Source organism: Suricata suricatta, chromosome 14, assembly GCF_006229205.1.
Source record: "Suricata suricatta isolate VVHF042 chromosome 14, meerkat_22Aug2017_6uvM2_HiC, whole genome shotgun sequence".
Taxonomy (NCBI): Eukaryota; Metazoa; Chordata; class Mammalia; order Carnivora; family Herpestidae; genus Suricata; species Suricata suricatta.
The window spans coordinates 9,216,843-9,226,907 of record NC_043713.1 but is presented as its reverse complement, the minus strand read 5'-3'; the positions used below and the strand labels follow the sequence as shown (position 1 = coordinate 9,226,907).

Below are 10,065 nucleotides of genomic sequence, written 5' to 3'. Positions count from 1 at the left end.
TTCCTTACCTAACCGGATTAGATAGAACACCCAAGATAATATTGAAAATCTCTACTGAGTTTTATTCTTGATTTTGATGAAACTGGTATTGGCAATTTATCATTTAGTATGCCGTCGTTTGTAGAATTTTAGCTAATAGTCCTCCTAATGTTTCATTATTTTGTCTATGTTCTGATGTTATGGGTTCTTAAGTTAAACATAACTTGTCTTTTTCTCTTTTCTTGATGTGAAAATATAGAACAAGCCTTAGTATAATAATATAGATAATGCTGTTACTATGAGAAGTTTGAGAAGTTTAGAAGTCATACGTGTAGCACATGTATAGAATACCAACCCAAATAACAAACAGAAGAGGAAGAATTTGTATACAGTTTAAACCAAAGCTGTTTTTAGTTTATCTCAGGATAATAAATCCCAAACAATTTAAGTTCCATAAAGCTTTCAGCCTTCTCAGATGGTTTATGAGTTGAGGTACAAAAGTACTGAGCTTGCGAGTTATTTAAAACATTAAAAGCCACAATATGATTTAAAGTAAATAAAGTTTTATAACCTCATCCCAAAAAACAACTCTTAGGTTCTGAGGAATTTTAAGCATTCTCCTAGTTTCAATGACCATCAGAACACTCTCTATGGTATTAGAAGATATCAGAGAATTATTTTGTTAAGATTCTTAAAAATTATTTTAAATTTGCTTCCATTATTATAAGAAGGTATTTTCTATTATAGCTTCTTTAAAAGAATTCAATATTGCTGTCTCACTCTCTGTGGCAAATATATATATGTGTATATATTTTTAAGGAAAATTAATTACGTAATAATTATAATAATATATAATAATTATATAAGTATATATAAATGTATATAAGTAAATATTTTTAAGGAAAATTAATTACAAATCCAACATAGTTTTAAGACTTTTAGTATCAACCTTATGTACCATGGGAGAGTCTTCTCAGCAGAATAGATGTTTAAGAGATTTTCTCCAATAGAGAATTATTATTTGAAACCCAGTGTTCGGTTTCAGGAGTCTTTTCTTAAAAGCCAGTCTTGAATTTTTATTGCTATTTCAAAAATAAAGTTTCTAAAAGTGGCTATGTTTTAAGTCATTCTTCGACACAGCAGACTTACCTCAAAGTGTGAGCAATTTCTCTGAAAAAAAAAAAAAAAAAAACAACCAGACTCATCAAAAGCATTTTAATGATTCAACTGGATTGATGCTCAGTGACTATAACTGTGTGGAGAATGTTTAATAATTTTTGAGCCATGTATAAATATTTGTAAATGAATTGTTAAGGGGAGATTTAGGAACAAAGTGAATACATTTATTTCTATTAGCTAATACTATTTTATTTGTGAATCATAAATATTCAGAGTATTGGAGCTTTGTTCATGTTTTACCTAATTCCCTGGATGAACAAAACATGACAAATGATAGTTCTGAGATACTGAAAACACTGTGACATCTTTATTTTACGCTAAGTGTGAAGTGTACATTAAAATAGATAATCTTAAGAAAGAGAAATAAAAGAAGTAAGCACATAAGCGATCTTTTCACATTTTTGGAAGTTGGAAGAAAGGAAAACAAAATCATCGCTAGTTTTTAAGTGTTCTTTTAAGTTTTTCTTTCAGTTTTTTCAGTTTTCAGTTTTCAGTTACCCAAAGAAAACTGTCCTCTACTTTACATCTTAACCTCTGTGTCCTGGTGAGCATAGCAAAGTCAGTGAATCACAGCTACGTTTTCCACATGATTTGACCTTTACTCCTCAACATCTTAAAGTTGATTATTCTGTGTTATAAGCAAAATAGATGACAATGACCAAAACCGGTGAAAACAAGTGGAACATTTTTTTCAGATAGAACAATTTAAATGCCGCAGTACGTCAACTGAATAATGTAAAAATAATAGCATATCGCTTCTCTCATTTGTTACTCTAATTGTTCTACATTTATGGAGTTCTGCCCTGGGTAGTTTTAATAGCAGTAGTTAACCATTGTCATTTATCAGCCACCTTATTACAGTTCAAAATGGAATTGTAATTGAAACACTAGAACAAGTTAAAATTGACAATAAACTCACAGTCCGATAGGATTTGCTTAATGAACTTGATGCAATAAAATTTTAATCGTTGTCAAGCATTTACAGAATATATTGCCCCAAAGTTTTTAATTTTTTAATTAACACCTAACAATTCAAGGGAGTAAGTGCATATGAGAAAACAAGAGGCAAAGGACAATTAAACATAGCATTATTCCTAATAATGTGAAAATAATAATGATTCTCCCTCCCTGGGTTGGTTTACTCTTCTTTTGTTCTTTCTCTCTGGACCTGGGAATTTTTTTTCACTGCCCGTGAGATGTTAAGAAAAAATTTTGCTTAACTCTAAATATCTTATTTACTGCCCCAAATTTCTGACTATTTGTCAGAATATATTCCATCCATATTATTAGATCTTAGAGTCAAACGTGTAGCATTTGCTTCACCACACACCATGTTCACTTTCGAATATTTCTGGGCATCGGTTTCCTTATCCACAAAGTAGCTGCAACCAATTATTAGATTGTGAGACTCAGAGTGAATGGTAAGCACATGAAAAATGTAAAATCATCATCGTCATCATCTAGAGTTTGCGATTTCCCCTTAAGCTATCTCCTATAGTCTTTTTCAGGGTATTTTCTGGGTGGCAGCCAAGAAACTAGCTACCTGTGTTAAATTTCATGTTAAGGATCTGGTGGCCTAGCAAGATTGACAGCTGACTTATGAATAACAAAAGAAAGATCTTTATAGGGTATGGAATACTCGTATGTTCACGTAGAACACTGCAACATTGTTCCTGGATAATTGGGTGGAAAATGAACATTGCAGGCAGCGAGAGAATAGAGGCCTGCTGGAAGTAAAACAAAAATATCTGAAAAGAAGGTAGATATTGAAAGCAAACGATATTCCTTTCTTAAGATGCATTCATTCATTCATTCGTTCATTCATTCATTCATTCTCCAGAAATGTCTTTCATCTTCCTCGAACACAGAAAATCAAGTGACCTTAAAAATGAGGGTAGCATGCCTTTTTTAAATCTCAGGGCAGAAGGGTTAAAACAGATAACTTTTGAACTAATATTTTTTATTTTGTTTCTTAAACTTTTGAACTAATATTTGTGATTACGTTTCTTAAGAAACTCTCTGAACTCTCTATAATGTAGAAAAAAAAAACAGACTCCACCGGAGGACTGTACTTAATTTGTTATTTTTTTAAGCACTGACAAAAGTATTATATGAACTATTTTCCTTAAAATTGTTTGAAGTGGGGTGCGTGGGAGGCTCAGTTGGTTAAGTGTCCAACTTCAGTTCAAGTCATGATCTCCCAGTTGGTGGGTTCGAGCCCCACATCAAGCACTATGCTGAGAGCTCAGAGCCTGGAGCCTGTTTCTGATTCTGTGTCCCCCTCTCTCCCTGCGTCTGTCAAAAATGAGTAAACATTAAAAAATTAAAATAAAATTGTTTGAGGGCACCTGGGTAGCTCAGTCAGTTAAGCATCTGCCTTTGGCTCAGGTCATGATCTCACAGTTCGTGGATTCAAGCCCACATCAGGCTCTGTGCTGACAGCTCAGAGCCTGGAGCCTACTTTGGATTCCATGTCTCCCTCTCTCTCTGACCCTCCCCTGTTTGCACTGTCTCTGTCTCTCAAAAAAAAAATATATATATAATAAAATTGTTTGGAGCAATGTTTAGTCACCTACATACAGTAATTGTGATGTATTTCCTCCACAGAGACAGAGTCACCACCCATGCCCATGCCCTCACCAGGTAAAACCACTACTAGTTTGGTCAACAGAGGACTTGCCAACTCTGTGTCAGCTCAGAGATTCTATCTCTATGCAGACTTTGTCTGCATATTAATGCATCATGATGTAAACAAATACTGTGGTAATACATTTTGTAAACGTGTTTTGAGTTTGGTGACAACTTTCTCCTTAAAATATACATCTTAGGAACTTTTATGCCAATACATTTATTTTTAATGTATCGTATGTGCTTGTGTGTGTATATATTTATATAATATACACAGTTTATTTAAACACTGTCATAAAGATGGACAGTAAGTTTCTTCCAGTTTTTAGATGCTGCTAGTTGGCTTGAGGCGCGTGTCTTTGAGCACAAATGTAAGCATTTCTGTAATACAGACTTCTAGAAATAGCATAGCTGATCCCAGTGATATTTATATTTTAATTTTAACAGATAAAGCTAAATTCTCTTCAAAATATTAGTAGCAGTTCACAATCCCACAAAAGCATAACAGAGCTCATTCACCAATATATTTTAATATTTGACAGTCCAATAGACAGAAAACGATTTTAATGATGCTTCCATTTGTTTTTCCTTAATTATTAGTGAAGTTAAGCAACTTTTCAAATGTGTTGATTATTTGTATTTCCTATTTTGTGAAATAGTGTCAGAACCTGTATTTTTCTTTAATTGAAATAAATCAGTGTTCTGTATATTTACATATATTCTGAAAATGTTTTTCTGTGTATGTTATGATTTTTATGTCTTTAAAAGGAATAGTTATTCCAACTGAGAATTATGGAGATATTACATTATAATTTTAATTTTCATCCACTTAAGCTTTCATATTTAGAGTGTCAACCTAGTTTGAAATTATATTTTTGGTTTTTGGATCAGCCACATGTCCCAGATTTGGTTATTGAAAAGTCTACCCTCTTACCAGTAAATTAAAAATATCCCTTTATCACATACTAAAATTCCATACATTCTATATTGTGTTGTATTGATATATTTAGATACGTCTGAACAAAATAATGTTTTTATTAGTAAAGATTTGTGTTTGCTCATAGATAACAACTTCTTATTAATTTTGTTTTACAAAGTTCTGTAGTTATTCATACTCAGTATATCTCCCTAGTGAATTTTAGTATAATCTTATATAGTTATTTGCAAACACTTTTTGGTTTGTTTATTTTGATTACTTTACATGTAGATAATTGACCTCTTTATAATGCACAGCTTTCTGATTCAGAAACATAGATCACTCTCCATTTGTTTACATGTCTCTCATGCTTTTTAGTGGCATTTTATATATAATTCCTGTGGGTATTAAAAAACTTTTTGAAGTATATTGCAAGGTACTTAAGAATCATCTGTGTTTGTTCTAGGAATTCTTCCCTTAGGTGTTGGTTCTTTTCACTTGGTGATATTTCCACTTCATTTTATGGCGTTTGCTTTTTCTCAAAAACGTTGGTGGATTTTGGTAGTTCATCTTTTTATTTTACTGTGTAAATGTTGTGATGTTCTACTAAAAGTGTCCATAATTTAGTGACTTGGCATCAGATGTCTAGAAAAATGTTTATTTGGACCTAGATTCTAAATTTTCCTAAATTCTTTATTTTTTAAAGACACTTCTTTTCTTTTTTTAAAAAACAGTTTATTTATTTTTGAGAGAGGCAGAGGAGAGAGAGGAGAGAGAGAGAGAGAGAGAGAGAGAGAGAGAGAGAGAGAGAGAGAGGAGAGAACAAACAGGAAAGGAACAGAAAGAGAGGAAGAGAGAGAATCCCAAGTAGGCTCCATGCTGTCAGCACAGAGTCCTACTGTGACATCATGACCTGAGCCAAATCAAAAGCCAAATGCTTGGGGACACCAGGGTGGTGCAATTGGTTAAGCATCTGACTCTTGGTTTCAGCTTAGGTCAGGATCTCAGGGTTTTGTGAATTCAAGTCTCACGTTGGGTGCTGTGCTGACAGTCCAGAGCCTGCTTGGGGTTCTCTCTTTGCCCCTCCCTTGCTCATGCTCTATCTGTCTTCCTCTAAATAAATAATTTTTTTTTTAATTTTTAAAGAGTCAGATGCTTAATTGATTGGTCCACCCAAGTGTACCTTTCTAAATTATTTCTTAATGGATAGCTTCATTTTCAGCTCTTTTCTAGTCATCTCCATTTTGAATCACATGTATTTAAAATTGACTTTTCATTTACTTTGAACTCCTCTAACTGCTGCATACATTTATTTTTTCATGAATCACTATATTTTGGGAAAGATGTACTTTACCTTTAATGCTATTTTTGCCCTCTTTGTACTTTGCAGATTCTTTTAGGCTTCATATTTTCTTTTGTTTATTCTGGACTGCTGCAATAACTTTTCTGCCTACACTTTTCATAAATATTGTAGGCTGCTTCTATTTCGATTGCCTCACTTTTTACAGATGATATAAAACTCCTTTTCCTTAGTGTTGAATCCTGAAGACTGTATTAAGTACATTTTTATCGCCAGTTTAGACAATTAGTACTAGAAGACAGACCCAAATTCATGGGGGATCCTGGAAAGCAATTTCTCCTGCATTGAAACTTCTTAAGCAGAGACAAATATTTCTACACTGGATGATTTTTATGTCTCTTCTCCATTCAAGGTGTAGGCTAAGATTTTGTGATTTTATTCCTGCTTCTTTTATTGCAGAATCAGGAAAATGACCAGTTCTCTCGCTTCGACCCTCTTCCTGGGAAGGCACTTCTGTGTCAGGATGAATGTGGGACATTCATGGATGAGACCTTCTCCGCCAGCAAGTTTGATCTTTGGGGGAGTTAGCACACCCCAACAGAGCACATCTGTTGCTGGTTTACCCAGTTAACATGATTACAAATGTGCTTTCTTTATCCGGAAGCTTTGTTTCCATCTGTCGCACCTAAAAATAAGTTGGGAAGCTCACCTTTTCAGGAAGCGAGTGCCCTAACTTGGAATAACCCAGGAGACATGACTACATTCTTGAGACATGAGCCCCTGGTCTTCATTGATTTAATATTTGTTGTGTTCAGACTTAATTTTTCATCCTTGATGCAGCAGCCTATGAAGCTTTTTGGTCTGTATAACCGGGTCTTGAACTGGGATTCACCTTTTTTTTTTTTTAGATTCACCTTTCCTCTACCCCTAAGTTTCCAAATAGCAGTCATTTGAATTTCTGCATGAGTCTACTTATTTTTACAACACACGTAGGTGTACACACGTTTCTTGATTAAGTCCCTCAATCTGATTCTATTTATGATGTTTTTAGATTCCATCGATCTATGTGTGTGGGTGTGGGTGTGGGTGTGGGTGCATGTGTATTCACATATACAAAAAGGATAGACACAAAGAAATTGTATTAATATAAAGGACAATAGGGTAAACATGAGATATTAAGTAACTTTTCATGGCATAAAATAAAAAAAATTAATTTAAACAGTTTGTAATAACATACAGATACATAGGCAGAGAGATAGATAAGATATATGATAGAAAAATATATGCTATCTAGCTACATAACTGCAAATTGGTATTAGGAATTTTTGTAGGGTGACAGAAATGCAGTAAAATTGATTTTTGTGATATTTTCACAGCTCTGTAAGTTGACAAAAATGATTAGTATATACTTAAAATGGGTGGCTTTTGTGAAACACACATTTTTTTCAACAAACACTTTTTTTTTAAATCACTTGATGAGCATCTGGGTGGCCCAGTTGGTTAAATACCTGTCTCACTCAATTTCAGCTTAGGTAATGATCTCACAGCTTCTAAGACCCCGCCCCACATGAGGGCTCAGCACTGCAGCACAGATCCTGCTTGGGATTCTCTCTCTCTTCCTCTCTCTCTCTCTGTCTCTCTCTGCCCCTTCCCTGTTCACACACACTATCTCTTCTTTTTCAAAATAAATGAATAAATAAACCTAAAAAATCACTTGATATTTTGCAATAGATATCAAAATTTTAAAATTTTATAAATTTCTTGATTGAACAGACATTTATTTAGTGTTTACTTTATACCTAGCACTATGCTAACAGCTGTAGACCTGAATATAACCAAAATTTCTTTTTTTATTGTTTTCTGGGGTTTTTAAATTTATTTTTAGAGAGAAAGAGAGAGCTTGGGCAGGGGAGAGGGGTAAAGGGAGAGAGAGAGAGAGAAAGAGAGAGTGAGAATCTTAAGAAGGCTTCACACTCAGCGCAGAGCTCAATGTGGGGCTCAGTCCTATGACCCTGGGATCATGATTGGAGCCAAAATCAAGCATCAGATACTCAAATAACTAAGCTACTCTGGTTTCCCCAGCACTTCCTATTGATCTAAATTATTTCAGTGCAATAAGAATCTTTTGAAGAGCATGTCCAAGATATTCTTAATTTGTAAGCAATTTGCTTTTAATCTGAACTTTTGTTTCTTTCTTTCCCTCTCTTTGATGTAGTTTTCCATATCTTTTCTACTAGTGTCTTTCATATATTACTCACAGCTATTAACTCCCAGGCTGATAGTTCTAACACCTGGGTCAGACTTGAGTCAAATACTATTGATTACTTTCTCTATTGACGGCAGTATTATTTTCATTTTCCTCCTTGTTTTTTGTGTCTTCCTGAAAATTTTTGTTTGCAACATAGATAGTGTGTGTGTTTATTTCTGGAAGCAAACATGGATTTTCTTCTATTACCCTTTGAAGGGAGTAGGAATAGGCTCTGCGTCTTGGAGGAGAGATTGTTTCAACAATCTTAATGCTCTTCACGTGGTTGGTTATCTGTAATGATATTTTTTTAAATGTTTTATTTATTTTTGAGAGGAAAAGAAAGAGAGAGAGAGAGAGAGACAGAGGCAGAGAGAGAGAGAGAGAGAGAGAGCAAGCCAGGGAAGGGCAGAAAGAGAGGGAGACACGGAATCCAAAGCAGGCTCCAGGCTTTGAGTGTCAGCACCAAGCCGGAGGTGGGGCTCAAACCCACCAACTGTGAGCTCATGACCTGAGACAAAGGTGGCTGTTTAACCAACTGAGCCACCCAGGCGTCCCTAATGGTACATGTTTAATACTGTGTAGGTGTTCTTTTCTTCACCCAAATGTAGAGGTGGTTTGTTTTTTGTTTTCCTATTGTCTTCTTTAGTTCTGGTAGTGATAGGTTTGTTTCTCTTCCCCTGAAAATTAAGACTTTTGATCCATGCACAAGAAGAATGCAAATGAGATGTATTACTTTTCTTACTAAGAGATCTGCTCTTTTCTTCTAGACTTTCACCATTTAAGAAAGCTTTCTCCAGTCTTGCCTCCAGTATTTCATTGTCAGTATGCTATGAAAGTCCATGCTGAAGAGTCAATGAATAGAAGACAACATCACTTTCTCCTGCAGCTCCCTGAAGGCCTCTGCTTTCATGGTCACTCACACTCAGCAGTTATTTTTTTTAAATAGCTAAATTCTACATAGCTGAATGAATAGCAGTCTGTCTTCCTCCTGGGTTCATCCCCATGTGAATCAGTCTTGATGCCTCCATCTCTTCTTACGGACACCCATTTTTACCATCAAGCTAATTGGTTGCCCTGTTGTCTCAGCTTTCTGAGAATACTAACAAAAACAAATTACAGATAGTCAGCAGTATCAACGATCTAATTGAATTTGGAGTCCCTGAAACAAATGGACATGGCGTGTTCTCTTCTCAGTAGCTTTCAATAATCTGCATGTAAAAGGCAGAAACTAGATAATAGCATTCCCCAAGAATGTCCTTAAAGCCATGCTTTTGCTGGGGTGGTACTCTGGAATAATAGTTGTACAAAGGAAAAGAAAATAAAATTAGGCAAGACTACTATAGTATACCATCCAGGGGAAAATATGGAAGAGATTAATACAGAAAGCAAACTAGTGATTGCTAACGGGGAGGTAGGTAGGGATAGCGAACTAGGTGAGAAGGATTAAGAGATACAAACTTCTAACTATAAAATAAACTGGTCACGTAGATGAAGAATACAGCATAAGGAATATAATTAATATAATAATAATATTGTAGAGTGACAGATGCTGACTACATCCGTTATGCTGAGCACTGAGGAAGGTATGGAATTGTCACATCACTATGTTGCACACTGGGGAGTTATATAACATTGCAGGCTGAATATACTGCAATAATAAATTTTAAAAATAAGAGAAAGGAGAATTTTCTTAAAGATTGAGAAGAAAATAGAACTGTCAAGAGATTAGGCAAAAGACAATGTTAAACACAAATGAATTTGTAGAGAAGACCCCAGAAAAACCAATGGACGGAAATTGTGGACATAGAGACCAAC

General features: G+C 34.7%; 1 long non-coding RNA gene across 1 annotated transcript; it reads left to right on the top strand.

The window, feature by feature from the left end:
- The first annotated feature begins 3,802 nt into the window (after positions 1 to 3,802).
- LOC115277304 lies at positions 3,803 to 6,649 on the top strand. Its single transcript, XR_003902359.1, has 2 exons — positions 3,803 to 3,921; positions 6,462 to 6,649. It is a non-coding gene; the product is annotated as an uncharacterized LOC115277304 (long non-coding RNA).
- Positions 6,650 to 10,065: the final 3,416 nt, after the last annotated feature.